Source organism: Ochlerotatus camptorhynchus, unplaced genomic scaffold (assembly GCF_037179485.1).
Source record: "Ochlerotatus camptorhynchus isolate MF236.1 unplaced genomic scaffold, CSIRO-AGI_Acam_v1.1 ptg000324l, whole genome shotgun sequence".
Lineage (NCBI taxonomy): Eukaryota > Metazoa > Arthropoda > Insecta > Diptera > Culicidae > Ochlerotatus > Ochlerotatus camptorhynchus.
Window position 1 is genome coordinate 3,375,963 of NW_027040812.1, and position 13,866 is coordinate 3,389,828.

General features: G+C 39.5%; 1 protein-coding gene and 1 pseudogene across 2 annotated transcripts in view; both read right to left on the reverse strand.

Annotated features, from left to right (window-relative positions):
• LOC135707992 (protein O-mannosyl-transferase TMTC1-like) overlaps positions 1 to 13,866 on the reverse strand; it is an 860,006-nt gene that overhangs the window by 378,133 nt on the left and 468,007 nt on the right. The gene's annotated exons all lie outside the window — the stretch shown is intronic.
• Positions 6,015 to 6,839, reverse strand: LOC135708037 (large ribosomal subunit protein uL18-like; annotated as a pseudogene).

Sequence of the window (13,866 nt, forward strand, 5' to 3'; positions counted from 1 at the left end):
TCAAGTTGATATTGACCAAATTTTGACCGTATCACCCTTTATTCATTAAGAGTAAAAAAAACCCATTTTGAAGAAAAGTGGCTTAACTCATGAAATGAGTAAAACAGACTTTACTCATTAATGAGTAAACGATGAATACGTTAAAAAAGTACATTTCTTGTTTCTGTAGATGAGAAAAAAGTACCCATTTCATTGATTTCTGTTTTGCTACCTGTCATTACACCAATTAAATCCTATAAGAAATCCTAAATAATTGAAACACGTTATACTCTTTATTGTATATAATAACAATTATAATCATTTATCCGAGCTCCGAGGCATAAAGTTGTCCTTGCGAAAGAACACTTTTAGAACTCGGTCCAGTTCACTGCTGGTCGGTTCGCGAGAGATGCTGCTCATCGTACAGGTTCACTTTTCCCTTCTCTTCGCTAGCCTGAAACGGAACACATTTTCAAAATACGTGTCTTAATTTTCATCATGATTGCACTTCTAATTCTTACTTCGTAACGACCGGTTTCAAATTCCTATGGCGACGATTTTTGAAATGTTTTCGGTGAGTTTTGTCTCGAATGAAACAGACAATATTCGTAACGCGATTGAAAGTTAAACACTTTGGGGTTGGTTACACTTCGTCAAAGATGTGTTGACATTGATTGAAAGCATATTTTTACCCATTCTATTTTGCAGAAGACTTTTTCTCAAGTGGGGAAAAAATTAACCGCTTTTCGTATTATGAAAATACCTATCTTTAACAGGTTTGAATAACTTCAAAAAATTAGTACAAGGTATTCATTTCATGGGTACTTCCGAGGTAGCGTGTATACCTTTTTGACGTTTAATGATCTTTTTCTATATCTAAGAGGAAGAGTAGACAATACGAGGGCGAAAACAAACCACTTTTCAGTCAAACGCGAATCAGCTCGTAATTGGCCGATTTGAAGTGCGTAAGATAGAAATAAAGATAAATATAGATAGAGATAGATACATATAGAGATAAAAGAGTAAGAAGCCAGTTGTCTCCTCTTCCTCTTAGTGTTTTCCCACTAATCTATTTCCCTCTTGCTTGCATTTCTTCTTTAGATGTTGCAGTAGTGTGCGCTGATTAAACGTCAAAAAGCTCCATAAACGGAACCAAGTGCCTATGTTCAGATAAACAGATCGTGCGTTTTAAATTTCTATCCTAAGTTAATCTTAAGGGACGTTTGCAACACATTCCATAAGAGTAACAAGGAAAAAATACATTCCAAATTCATGTTTCACCACCTGTTTTTCCGTTCTTCCTGGCAAGATGACACTCATTTTCCTCTTAGCTGTTCAGATTTTGGATCTCAGCGGATTGCTCCATTTCACTTTTTTCAAGTTAGCACACACCCTTAGCACACCAGCTGATAAAGAGACATTTGAGAACACTGACAATATCTTAATGACAGAAAGCAAGCCAAAGAACTCACGGTTGATTGAAGTACACTGGAGTCACTTTTTACGCGGGTGATACGTCCCGCGTAAAAATAAAACAGCATGGGTAACCAATTGACTACAAAGTTGACATGAATCAGTTAAGACCAAATCAATAGATGAGGCATTCGATGTTGAAGAAAAGCATGTTGGGCTGTTTGGATATTAAATAGTGTAATAACATGCAGAACAATCATCAAATAATATATTGCCACTGAAATTGCTTTCAGTCACCAATAATGAAGAATTTAGACCTATGACGGGTAGGTTTCTGAAGATCACCCTTGAGAAAATTCTGTTTTCTGGCCTACGCATTGGAATAGCAAATAGGCAGCTTTAAGCGTAAGTTGTCTAAAGTTCAAAAAAATTTGGTTTCAAATGAAGACAAATTATGATGTTTCATATGTCTTTAAATAATGATGGCAACGCTACCACAGACTCTCTCAGAATACTAATCAAATGCGGAGTGACAAACACACTTATAATTGAAAATTTTGAAGAAATTCTTGGACTGAACACACAATCTCGATTCATGATAATCTACCACCACTACATATCCTCGGATATGTGTCTTCCTTGTTATACTCCAGACCGTGCTCACTTCACCAATCGCAGTTCCTCAATTGAATATGATCTGTCCATGAAACAAGTGATTCGTGGGATTCCAGATCAACTTCGAACTATTATTATCCCACGTATTTTTTACTGAAAAGTACCAACACGTCAATTGCATGAACAGATATTTTACAAACGGGTCTCGTCTCAGTGGATCCACTGGCTTCGGTGTCTTCAATGAAAACTCTAGCGCCTTCCGCAAACTTCAGGAACCTTGTTCCGTTTATGTTGCTGAGCTGGCAGCAATCACCTTCGCATTGTGGATGATTTCCAACATGCCCGCAGACCATTACTTCATCTTCTCGGATAGTCTCAGTTCGATTGAGGCTATTCGGTCGATGAAACAAGGTAGGCACTCATCTTATTTCCTTTCAAAGGTAAGGGAGCAGATGAGTGTACTGGTCGAAAGATCATATATGATTACCTTTGTATGGGTCCCCTTACATTGCTCAATCCCAGGCAATGAGAAGGCGGACACTCTCGCAAAGGTGGGCGCGCAGGAAGGCGCATTTTATGACAGGCAAATTTCACACGATGAATTTTACCATTTAGTGCGTCAGAGTACCTTTTCGAGTTGGCAAACCGATTGGGACAATGGAAATCTTGGACGGTGGTTACATTCAATCATTCCTAATGTTTCTTCGAGAGCGTGGTTTAAAGGCTTGGACTTAAGTCGTGACTTCATTCGCGTGATGAGTAGACTTATGTCCAACCACTACTCGCTAGATGCGCATCTCAATAGAATAAACCTCGTGGACAGCAACATATGTCTGTGTGGAAACGGTTACGACGACATCGATCACGCAGTTTGGCAATGTACGGATAATGACGACGCCAGAGAGCGACTTTTGAAGGCCTCGGGGCCCAAGGAAGACAACCCTGTATTCCTATCAGAGAATTGTTGGGTTCCCGCGATCTCTGCTATATGCAGTCGATTTATGTGTTTCTGCAAATGTCTAGTATAAGAAATTAATTCGTTTGTCTTTTGTATCTCTTTATTAGTTTTTGTTTGTCTTGTCCCCCGTCTCGATTAGTATCATCGTCGCCCACTGGTCACCAAGGCCCGTAGAACTCCAGACGAATCTAGAACCACACTACCGTTCATACTGGTGACATCGCTCTGATGAGACAACGAAACCCTACCCCAAGCTCCTCCCCTTTTCCTATCCTTCGACAATGTACCCCTCTAACCTCGAGTAAGCCGCGAGTATTCGGCCCAACTCCTACTAGACATAGAATTAAGTGAATTTTGTTACAAACAAAGAACAATGAATTATCGGCACCGTAAAGCTAACGCGAACTAGATAAAAAAATACCACAGACTCCATCAAGACGATTTTTTCGATAAATGAAATAATTTGCGTCCCTTTCAACCTTATAGTCAGGTTTAAAGAACGTTTCAGTTATAACAGCGATATGCACGTTAGGAACTCTCAAAATGTTATATACCTCTTCTTCTAGAGACCGAGCATTCCAATTCAAAATATTTAATGATTTAAAATCCATTACTGAATTTCAAAGTCATGACGATATTATTCAATCAGTAGAAGAATTTCTGTAAAAAATCCATTTAAGGGGCAGTAATGCTACCTTAGTCAAAATTATCAAAATTTCTGTTAGAGTTATGTAGGCTAGATTTTGTTTTCTAACAGCAGCAATGCCAGCATAGAAAGCTCCACTTACTTGCTGAACAGCAGGTTAAGATGATAAATTTGAAGCTAGTGAGCTGTTTGTACGAATGTAGAATTTGTTCCTCGCTGACCGTTGTTAACAGCAGAAGAGTTTGTACCTGGTCGGGAACGTGGATTGTTTCCTACCTGACGCTGAGAACGAGATTGTAAAATCACTTTGCGAGTCTTACATTCTCAAAAAATGAATTTGTGGTTTTCACCACAATTTGAACAATTAAATTTTGAAGGATCTTCCTTCACAGGACAGTCGACCTTAGCGTGAGAGGAATCACTTTAATTCGTGCATTTTTTTGTCCCGTGACCCCATCCCTGGCACTTTCTGCACTGGTTAAGGTTTTGGAGATTTCCTCCAGTCTTCCTTATGCGTTCCCACGTCACTCAGACATGGAGCATGAGGCTAACTTTTTCTAATGCCTTAAGGTTGTTTAGTTCACTAGACTTAAAGTGAACTAAATAAAAATCATTTGAAATTCCATTGCGCTAATCACCAGGCCGGGATTTCATTTTCATTTTTATTTTTTGGACTGGCACATCTCCAATTAATTTTGCCAGTTCATCTTTGATCTGATCCAAGGATTCACAACTGGACAGACCATTCAAGACAACCTTGAACACACGTTCAGTTTTGGTGTCGTAATTGAAAAATTGGTGCTGCTTCTTAGTAAGATACTTGAGAAGACTTTTGAATCCGTCCAAAGTTTCAGCCATTATATGCCATTTTGATGGCTACCAAGCCGTTGGGGATTTTCCTTATTAGAGAGTTGTATAGATTTTTCTCCTTTAGCTTACTTAAATCTTTGGTTTTTATTTGTTAGGTAGGTTCCGATTCAACGCATTGTAGTTTCATTTTTATACCTATGATCTTAACTTTTTATGAGTACTTAAGGGGGTTAGATTTTGATAAGTTCTTTATTGGGAATGACACTGATGAAGACTGCATATTGTATCTGTCATGGATACCAAAATTAATTAAGTGGAATTAAATGGAAGATAACCTTTTTTGCTGTTTCATTATATGTCATTCACCCCGACTGCCAATTTGAAGTGAAAACTTGAATTTCACGAAATTCAAAAGTTGCGTGCAATTAGCGGTGCCGGTGGTGCAGTGGTAAGCGTGATAACCTCTCACCCCAGCAGGCCTGGGTTTAATGGGAATGTTCTGAGGCATAGCATCTCTGATCACGCCTTCCTTCAGAAGGAAAGTAAAGCCGTTGGTCCCCGGTTCATGAGTTGATGGGTAGATAGTTAGGGTTCAGGGAGCTGCCTCCCTGGCGTCGATAGCAATGGTGCCCATCACGGAAAACAAGATCTACGGAAAACAAATTAAGGAAAACAAAAAAGTACCGTGCGAAGAGCATGGAAATGGGAAGTGGTTATCATAATAGGAGGAATCTTTACCTTCTTGGAATTAAGCCGGGAAAGTTTACTAGAATTTTTCTTGGATGATGTATCAGTCTCATCATCCGTGAGCAAATCAAATTGATTGCTAACATAATTTCATCAGAAGGGGGATCAAGAGATTGCCTCTTTATTTTGCGCTTAGGCGCCATGCAATAATCTAATGCAGTAGTAGGAATCAAATAAGTGAGATTTCTCAACGTCAATATATTTAAAGACTCCTGAAAAGATTTGGAATGGGCGAGTGTAAACCAGTAGGTAAATTGCTGGCTGTAGTTTCGACTACACTTAGTTAAATTTGTACCTGAATTACTGTGCATTATAGTAGGTAACTTTCAGTAATATATACCTATCATCTATATCTATCATAAAGACTGGAACGTGCAAAAATTGGTCGACAAAAAAAAATCGTATCTTTCAGTCAAAATTCATATCACAAAAATCATCTTATTTTTCGTTTGGTAGTTCAATTAATATATTTAAAGAAAAAAACTTTGTGAGCAGATTCGTATACAGCTTTCGGGACCACTGCTTTGCCGATGTGTTTTGTTTGTAATCTTGGTTCGCAACCTTCACCTTCTTAAACATCGACAACCCGGCTCGTTTCTTGGTCCGCTGCACAGTAGTATGGGAGATATTGAGCTTGCCAGCGACGTCCCGGATGGAGAGGTTAGGATTCCGCTTATATTTCACCGTCACCTTCTTCGTCGTCGGTGCCACGTCCGGATTACGATTGCCGCTGCTTCACGGCTTCCTGGCGCAACTTCCTCTGCAACCTTTGAAAATTTATAGCGGCAGCGTGAATTTACGATTATACAAATACACAACGTAGGAAAAGACATCATGGTCAACATATTGTTGTTTTTTTTTCAGCTGAATAAAAAAACATTACATTTATTCAAAACTACACAAATTGCTTATCTTCTTAAACATGATCGATAAGTGTAACTGTAAGAATGCGTACTTAGAATTTGGCAGCGCATCAATTCGGATAAAGCAAGTAATGTAACACAAGAATAGTAGAGAGCGCAAATGTAATTCTCTTCGATCCAGCTTATCGATAGTCACAGGCGAAGATGTAGATCACCGCTGATTTTGTGGGAGTAGCTTATGTAGTTATCCACTGGAGTGCAACAGCAAAAAGGAGATTTAGGCTTCGATATCGGCCGGGATCTTGGCCATGAAGTTGGCCTTGTGCTTGGCGATTTTCGCCTGGCGAGGATTGACCTTCTTCACCGGCTTCTTGTGGAAGATACCTTGCGGATGCCAGCGTGGGCATTCTTGTAGATGGTCTCAATGTCGTCGGCCTTGATTCCGAGGCCAATGTACTTGCTGAACTGACGCTTGTAGGCATCATCGTCCTATTCCTCCAGGGTGCGCATGTAATCGGCGACGTGCTGACCGAAGATGTGAGCACGGTAGACTTCTGCGTTGAAGCTCTTGTTTTCAGCGCTGTAGCGCTTGACGGAGTGGGGGATATTGAGGCCACAGTCAACAGCATCCTTCATGACACCGAAGACACGAGCACTAGTGGTGGTACGAGCCAGACCAACATACAGGAAGCAACGGAAAGCTCCTGGGCCATCTTCGATTGATTCGACCAAGTATTCTTCACCGGTCACATCAGTACATCCAGAATACACAGTGTCCAGACGAAGCCTATGCGGAATGCGGCGGGCAGCCTGCTCGGAGGTAGTACAAACAATTAACTAATTATGTACATTGATATATTGTCTTCTCTTAGATACTGCGGCACAAAGCAATTCAATATCGATCATATATGATATATTCTCCTTTTAAAAACAAAAACAAAATATCAAAAACATCTACAGATGGAATGATGGATAAAACAATACTACTGCAGAACAGATCGCTACCATCGCATCAAGGGGGTTTGCTACTACCGCTATAAATTTTCATAGGTGGCAGAGCCCGACGCCGATGGTGCGATCCAACAAAACCATTGTATATACACTCAACTTACAAATGCAGCATTTCAGGTTTTTTATGCATTTTTAACATAAATACACCAATATGTAGTTAACAAATTTTCGGGCGTTCCAGATTTTATATACCTTTCATATATATTTGACCTCGTATTAATGCTGCTGCTGCTCAATGCAAAAGTCATGAGCTACTTTCAAGTCCAAATGTAAGCATGTACAATGGAGCCATTATTGATTTGTTTGATGTGAAATTAACGCATAATGAAAATGTGCAATGAGCCTTAAAAGTTAATCGCATTAAGCAACAATTTGAGACACATTTTGAAGATTGGCTTGATGGAGACTTTGACGTCGAAGAATTCATCGAACAAGAGCAATCAACCTCGGCCTCAGGAACAAAACGTGGAAGACCTTTAAAACCTTTCTCGGATTTGATCGAATGAGGAAAACGTCGCATCATCGATAATGAAGCAGTTGATCCTAAAGTCGATACCGTCGAAAAAGCATTGTTATTAGCAAGACGGACCGCTTACAACCGAAAGGATCTGAATCTAGTTAAAGCTATTGGGCATAATTTGAAAAACCAAAATAGTTCTAAAACAATGCTGGCTCAATTTACTGATCAACGAGGAATGATGTCAGCAGAAGAAGCTTTTAGTCTTCTTATCGAAGTTGAATTTAGTAGTATATAAACTAATGCGTAGAGTAGCGCCTTCAAGATTTCCACTTTGCGATGTGATCGATGAAAAAATATGTGCCCCTCCTTGTGAAATCATCGAAGAAAGCGCATCAAAAGTAAGAGTGAAACTCCAGGCGCTGATGAAAAATACAAAAGAACTCAACGAGTAGAAGAAATGGATGTAATGTCGGCCTAAATGCCCCTAGTTGAGCCCATACATAAATTCGGCAATCGACTAAATTTTCAACAGCAGCCAAAAATATCCATTAGTACCGTCTCAATGACGCGTTCATCTAGATAAAATTGATAAATAGCAGATTTTTAACGATGGGCCCAATCTTAACGGGTGTTCAATAAAAAATCAGAATGATTTCAGTGCCGTCCAGCGCTCTTGTGAGAGCATCGCGACTAAATTGCGTCGTACGGCTGACCAGGGCCTCTTCTCCAGTATTCATTTACGCTTTTTTCGAAGAATAAACATTATGTTTTTAATAAAAAATACTGAATTCGTTGACAATTTTTTTTTATTACTAGCTATATGACTGAAAAAATTTTCATTTTTTATTGAACACCCGTTATAAGAATCTGAAGGATCCACACTCAAAAAATTACACACGTCATCATCATGTGTCTCACACTTAATTTTGCGCATATTGTGAAACACATCCATTTCATGTGTGAATCTTATGCTATGAACCATGCCTGAACACTATGGATTTGAATTGTGACACACTTGGATTCTATGTGCCTCATATGGTGATATCAATAGCTTTGCACACCATAGTTCAATATTCTACAATATTCTACTTTATCGAATTCTACTTTACCGACTCTAAAAATGAATCGACAAATATATAAGCAAAACTGCCAGAGGCCAGAGCTTTCACATATATTTTTAATGGGTCTGATTTGGGATTCGATCATGGACTGTTGGGGTATGCTGCTGCCGGAGTCTTTGTTCGATCTCACTGTGCCACGGTTGTTCTCATATATGAGGCAGGTTGATAGGATAAATTCACAACTCTTGTTATCGATGTTTACCTTTCTGAGCAAGCAATTCACATCGTATTGAAATGCAAAACACTTTAAATCCATCTGTTTTGAACAGTAGCGTGATTCAATGTGCAATACACTTGAATAGATAGTGAAAGATTTTCAACATTTCAAAGTTTGAAACACTATAAATTAACGTGTATAACACATTGAACCAAGGTGAAATACACTTAAAGTAAATGTGATTGTGCATTTAAAAAATCAAGTGTTTAAACACTTCGATCAAAAGTGTGAAATTTTTTGAGTGCAAGAGGAATTTTCCAAATCGATATCCAAGCAGGATTACCTCGAGTAGAGTCAAACAAGGATAGAAGAGGAATAAGAGTCAAGAAAGGTAGAAATTTTGCAGGTAAAAATGAGCACTGAAAAGTTCTGTTTAAATTTGTTGCAGCTTTAGGTAGCGTAACACTTCATTCAGCAAAAAGCAAATAGATCCGCACGGCAAGAGAGCACGATGCAGACTGAAAAAACATGTCATCGAGATTTTTCATACAAAAATGATACGAAGTCTGATTAACAATAGGATTGAACGATAAGTGGTCCATAGCAAAAATCGCTAAAATCGATTTCCAGGATGTGCATTTGAAAAAGTGTAAAAGTTGACACACATTTTGTATAAAAACACAATTTTATATTTACCTCAAGGCTATGAGGGGAGAAGGGTATGGAAACCAACCCCCACCCCTCGTTGCGGCATTGTATCGTTATTATGAGTACGATAAAGAGATATGTTAGTCGAAAAAAATCATACATATTCTTTAAAATCAGTTTAATAATTACAAAATAAAACCACCTCCAAGATATAAGAAAACGAATATAAAACCACTTTTCTGATAAATTCCAGTGAAGCTCCCTCGTTCCAACAATATTGTTACTTACCCACCATCCTCCATTCTTCCCAGCTGAAATGAATAGTAGTTTGACCGTAATCATAAAGATACGGATAACGATGAGGACGATGAACGTAATACGGGATGAAAGGCATGTAATTTGAAGGCAATATAAAGCTACATCTTGTAGCGATTATTGCGTTAGGTTTCGCGCCTTTGAACTACGCCACCACCGGCATTTGCTTTTCCCGCAGGAATGAGTCGAGCTCGTTTGCTTGTGCTCGCATCGTGCAATGATGGAAGTCAGTGAGCGTAGAAAATTGAAAATCATAACACGGCGGGCGCCGAACAATTTTCTATAGAGCTTCCGTCGGTTTATGAAAGACTGATGAGATACTCTTTATTTTAAAATGTAAATATTAGTGCTTCTGAAATGCATTCTTATTGCAGCTGGTAAAGTTAGTTTCAGTGAGTTTCTGATTGAAATCAATGAATTTAAGCTAACTGTTTGCTAAAAGCAATGTACTTGCATTTTAACAAGATTATATTTATGAATAAGTCTAATAATACCACAAACAGTCAATTTTTAGTATGCTACAAATCGATCTTACGATAGAAAAAAATCTCTCAAACCTATATCATTCTAGAATTTCATCTTGTGCCAAGCAGCCACATTGCTTCAAATTGGCATCAGATTGCTGGGTCTGTTTTTCTCGTCATCAATCTTGCACAGATTTCAAAATATCCCATCAGGTAAATTTCCTCGCCACAAGGAAAACATTGATGCTGCACTCGCAACCGACCGACGACGACGGCTTCGCAATCAAGGAACCTGAATGATTTCGATGAATTTGCGTACACCACCACCCGTGTCGTGCCTTGGTATGAGTAAATCGATCTTCGTTCCTCTCGACATCAGATTTATTCTGTGCTGTAGGCACATACATACATCGTCAAGATGAAGGAATTTTATGTGTACGATGTTTACGACTTGTATGTATCTCTATCGCATTACGAGAAGCGTGAATCATCTTTCATGTCGTTTGCAGACATTGTGGAAATTAAAGATTGACATCGAACGGATTGGCATAAGCGTGGAATAATGGGAATCGCGAGTGAATAAAGACATTTTGCTCGTTATCCCATATTCGAGTCGTTGTTGACACAGTGCGATAATTTTATCAAAATGACGCACGAACGAGTGTAACGCAATACGGTTACATATTGAAGTGGAAAGATCACACTCTCCAATGACCGGTGATTGCCAGCCATGTTGTTCGATTTTACCAAAGGAATACTTTTAGTGATCCACTTTCTACGATTTTTTTTCCCCGAATCTGCTTCAGTCTGTCGATGGATGTTTTTCTTCTACTTACTTGCTAGCATGTTTATTCCGTCGTCCGACAAATACACTACAGCTTGTGGGACTTTTCCCTGACTTCGGTAACGGCGGCACTCGAGCCACATTGTTTCGGTGTGTGGCGGTACGCAGACGGGTGTGTATTTATTTCGTGAAAATCAACATGCCGCACAGCTTCCCATTTGCTACGCTGCACTATGAGTTCAAGCATACGCATTTGGTACTGCAAGTTTCGCTTCTGAATTATTTCACCATGCACAAATCAACAATACGTGTGTTCTGATACTTTTGTTGAAAAGCTACAACACAAAGCGCAAAGTATGAATATTTACACCCATTGTTCCCAAAAACAAAAGAAGCACTTCCCGAGCAGAGAATGAAAACAAAATGCAATTTAAATTAATATTTTGATATAAGCGTTCGTGATTATATGTTTTGCCTACCGTGTGGCCGAGTTAACAGTAATCATAACAAAAATGAGATCTAATTATATGAAGGATACTGAAAAGATATCAAATAATGTTTTCTTGTTAACAAATCGATGATAACAAAATAAGTCATCAATATGTTATTATTTTGATATCATGATATCAAATTTAGTAATCTGAATGTTCTGAATTTTATTGGTTGATATCAAGATTCAAAATCAAAAACTGTTGTCAATAAAGGGTGTCCACGATGAAATTGCCACACTATGAAATTGCTGTAACTTTTTAACCGTTGGGTAGAATTTAATGAAAATTTGGGTGGATTTAGTTCATAGTGCATTATTTACATCCTGCAAGTTTTAAAGTCCTGTGATCAAAACTCGCGGAAATGGAGTCGAAAGAACAGCTCGTGCGTGATAAAATCTTGCGCATTCATCACGAGAACAAGGATCTCTCGCATCGTTCCATCGCTAAAACGTTGGGAATCGCGAATTCCACGGTGTCGCGAGTGATTAAGCGGTTCGAGGAACGGTTGACCACCGATCGGAAGCCCAGAAGTGAAGGAAAAAGTATTCCGTACAACACCAAAAATCACAACCGCGTAGTTGGGGCCTTCAACCGAAATCCGAACGCCTCCGTTAGGGATGTGGCTAAGAAGCTGCACCTAAGCCGAAGTTTTGTCCAGAAGGCCAAAACTAAGGCTGGGCTTCGAACGTTCAAGGTACAAAAGGCCCCTAATCACGACGAGAAGCAGAACAAGTCCGCCAAAACCCGTGCCAGGAAGTTGTACCTCAACATGCTGACGAAAGTTGAATGCTGCATCATGGACGACGAAACATATGTGAAGGCCAACTTCAAACAGATCCCCGGCAACCTGTTTTTCACGGCCAAGGATAAGTTCAGCGTTCCGGAGCATGTCCGCACTCAGAAGATGTCCAAATTTGCAAAGAAATTCCTGGTTTGGCAAGCCATCTGCACGTGCGGGAAGCGGAGTGCACCTTTCGTGACCCAGGACACGATGAACGGACAGGTGTACATAAAAGAGTGCCTCCAGAAGCGGCGGCTTCCTCTCCTGAAGGCCCACAACGTCCCAACAATCTTCTGGCCGGATTTGGCCTCATGCCACTACTCCAAGGACGTGCTGAAGTGGTATGCGGACAATAAGGTCAATTTCGTGCCGAAAATGTTCTACCCTCCCAACACTCCGGAGCTCCGCCCCATCGAGAAGTACTGGGCGTTTATGAAGCAGCACCTTCTTAAACGACCTAACGTAGTGAAGACAGTCGAGAAACTGAAGAAAGTATGGGTTTACATGCAAAAAACGGTTGATTCACAGGTTGTGCAGAATCTTATGGCCGGGGTTAAGGCCAAGGTGCGGGCATTTGCGTATGGACTGTAAATAAAATACGAGTAAAATGGTAAAATGAAGTTTAATAGTTATTTCTCAATCCCTGAAAATTTGATGGCAATCGGATGAAAACTCGAATTTTGCGAATCAATTTTGTGTGTGGCAATTTCATCGTGGACACCCTTTAAAGTGCGAATGCTGCCATAATAAAGTACAGAACCGGAAATAATCATCCAGTGGTACAAATTACGTCGATCATGTTTTCCGTACTGAGTACAAGAGAGGAAGCTCCTACACCCTTCAACTCATGGACCGGAGAACAACGGCCTTACTTCCCTTCCAATGATCCAAAGATATTTTATGCCTCGAGAAATCCGGAAGGCGCCGACTACAACTGAACTCAGGCCCTTTGGAGTGAGAGGCAGTCACGTTTACCACTAAACCACCGGCGCCGCTGTCATTCGACATTTTTTCATTCGATCGAAACTTGGAAATCGGATGTATAATATTGGCTAACCTGGTTAAAATGTCATATTTAATTATCTTAAATATAAATCGTCCAACTAAAACCTTTTGTAGGGGTAAGAGGTGGGACCATCATCATCATCTTTTGTCATACAATTCTTTGGCCAATCTGGACAAAAGGTTGAATGGACAAAAAGTCGAATTGACAGTCTGGTATACTAGATGAATTCTGCTCCAAATATCTTGGAAAATTATCTCTTGCAACAATGTTTATGAAAAACTTACGTTGTTTGTACCCTGGGGTTGATTTGATGATAAATTCAAATTGCTGTATTTTGGTCAAACTTTAGTTGTCTTGAAAAAAGAATTTAGTGGCCTTCAAGTAAAAAAATTCAATTTTTTTTACGTGGGTGGATCTCTCGAGGATGGTTAGGTTAGGTTATCTTTATTAGCGAGACTTTCAACCAGAGGCTGGTTCATCTCTTCTCTCGAGGATGGGTCACTGTAAAAGTGTACCCATGAACTGGATTATATCACGACATCCTAACCAAATAGAATGTTGCTTACTTCGACACGGATATTGAGGAATACAAGGTCT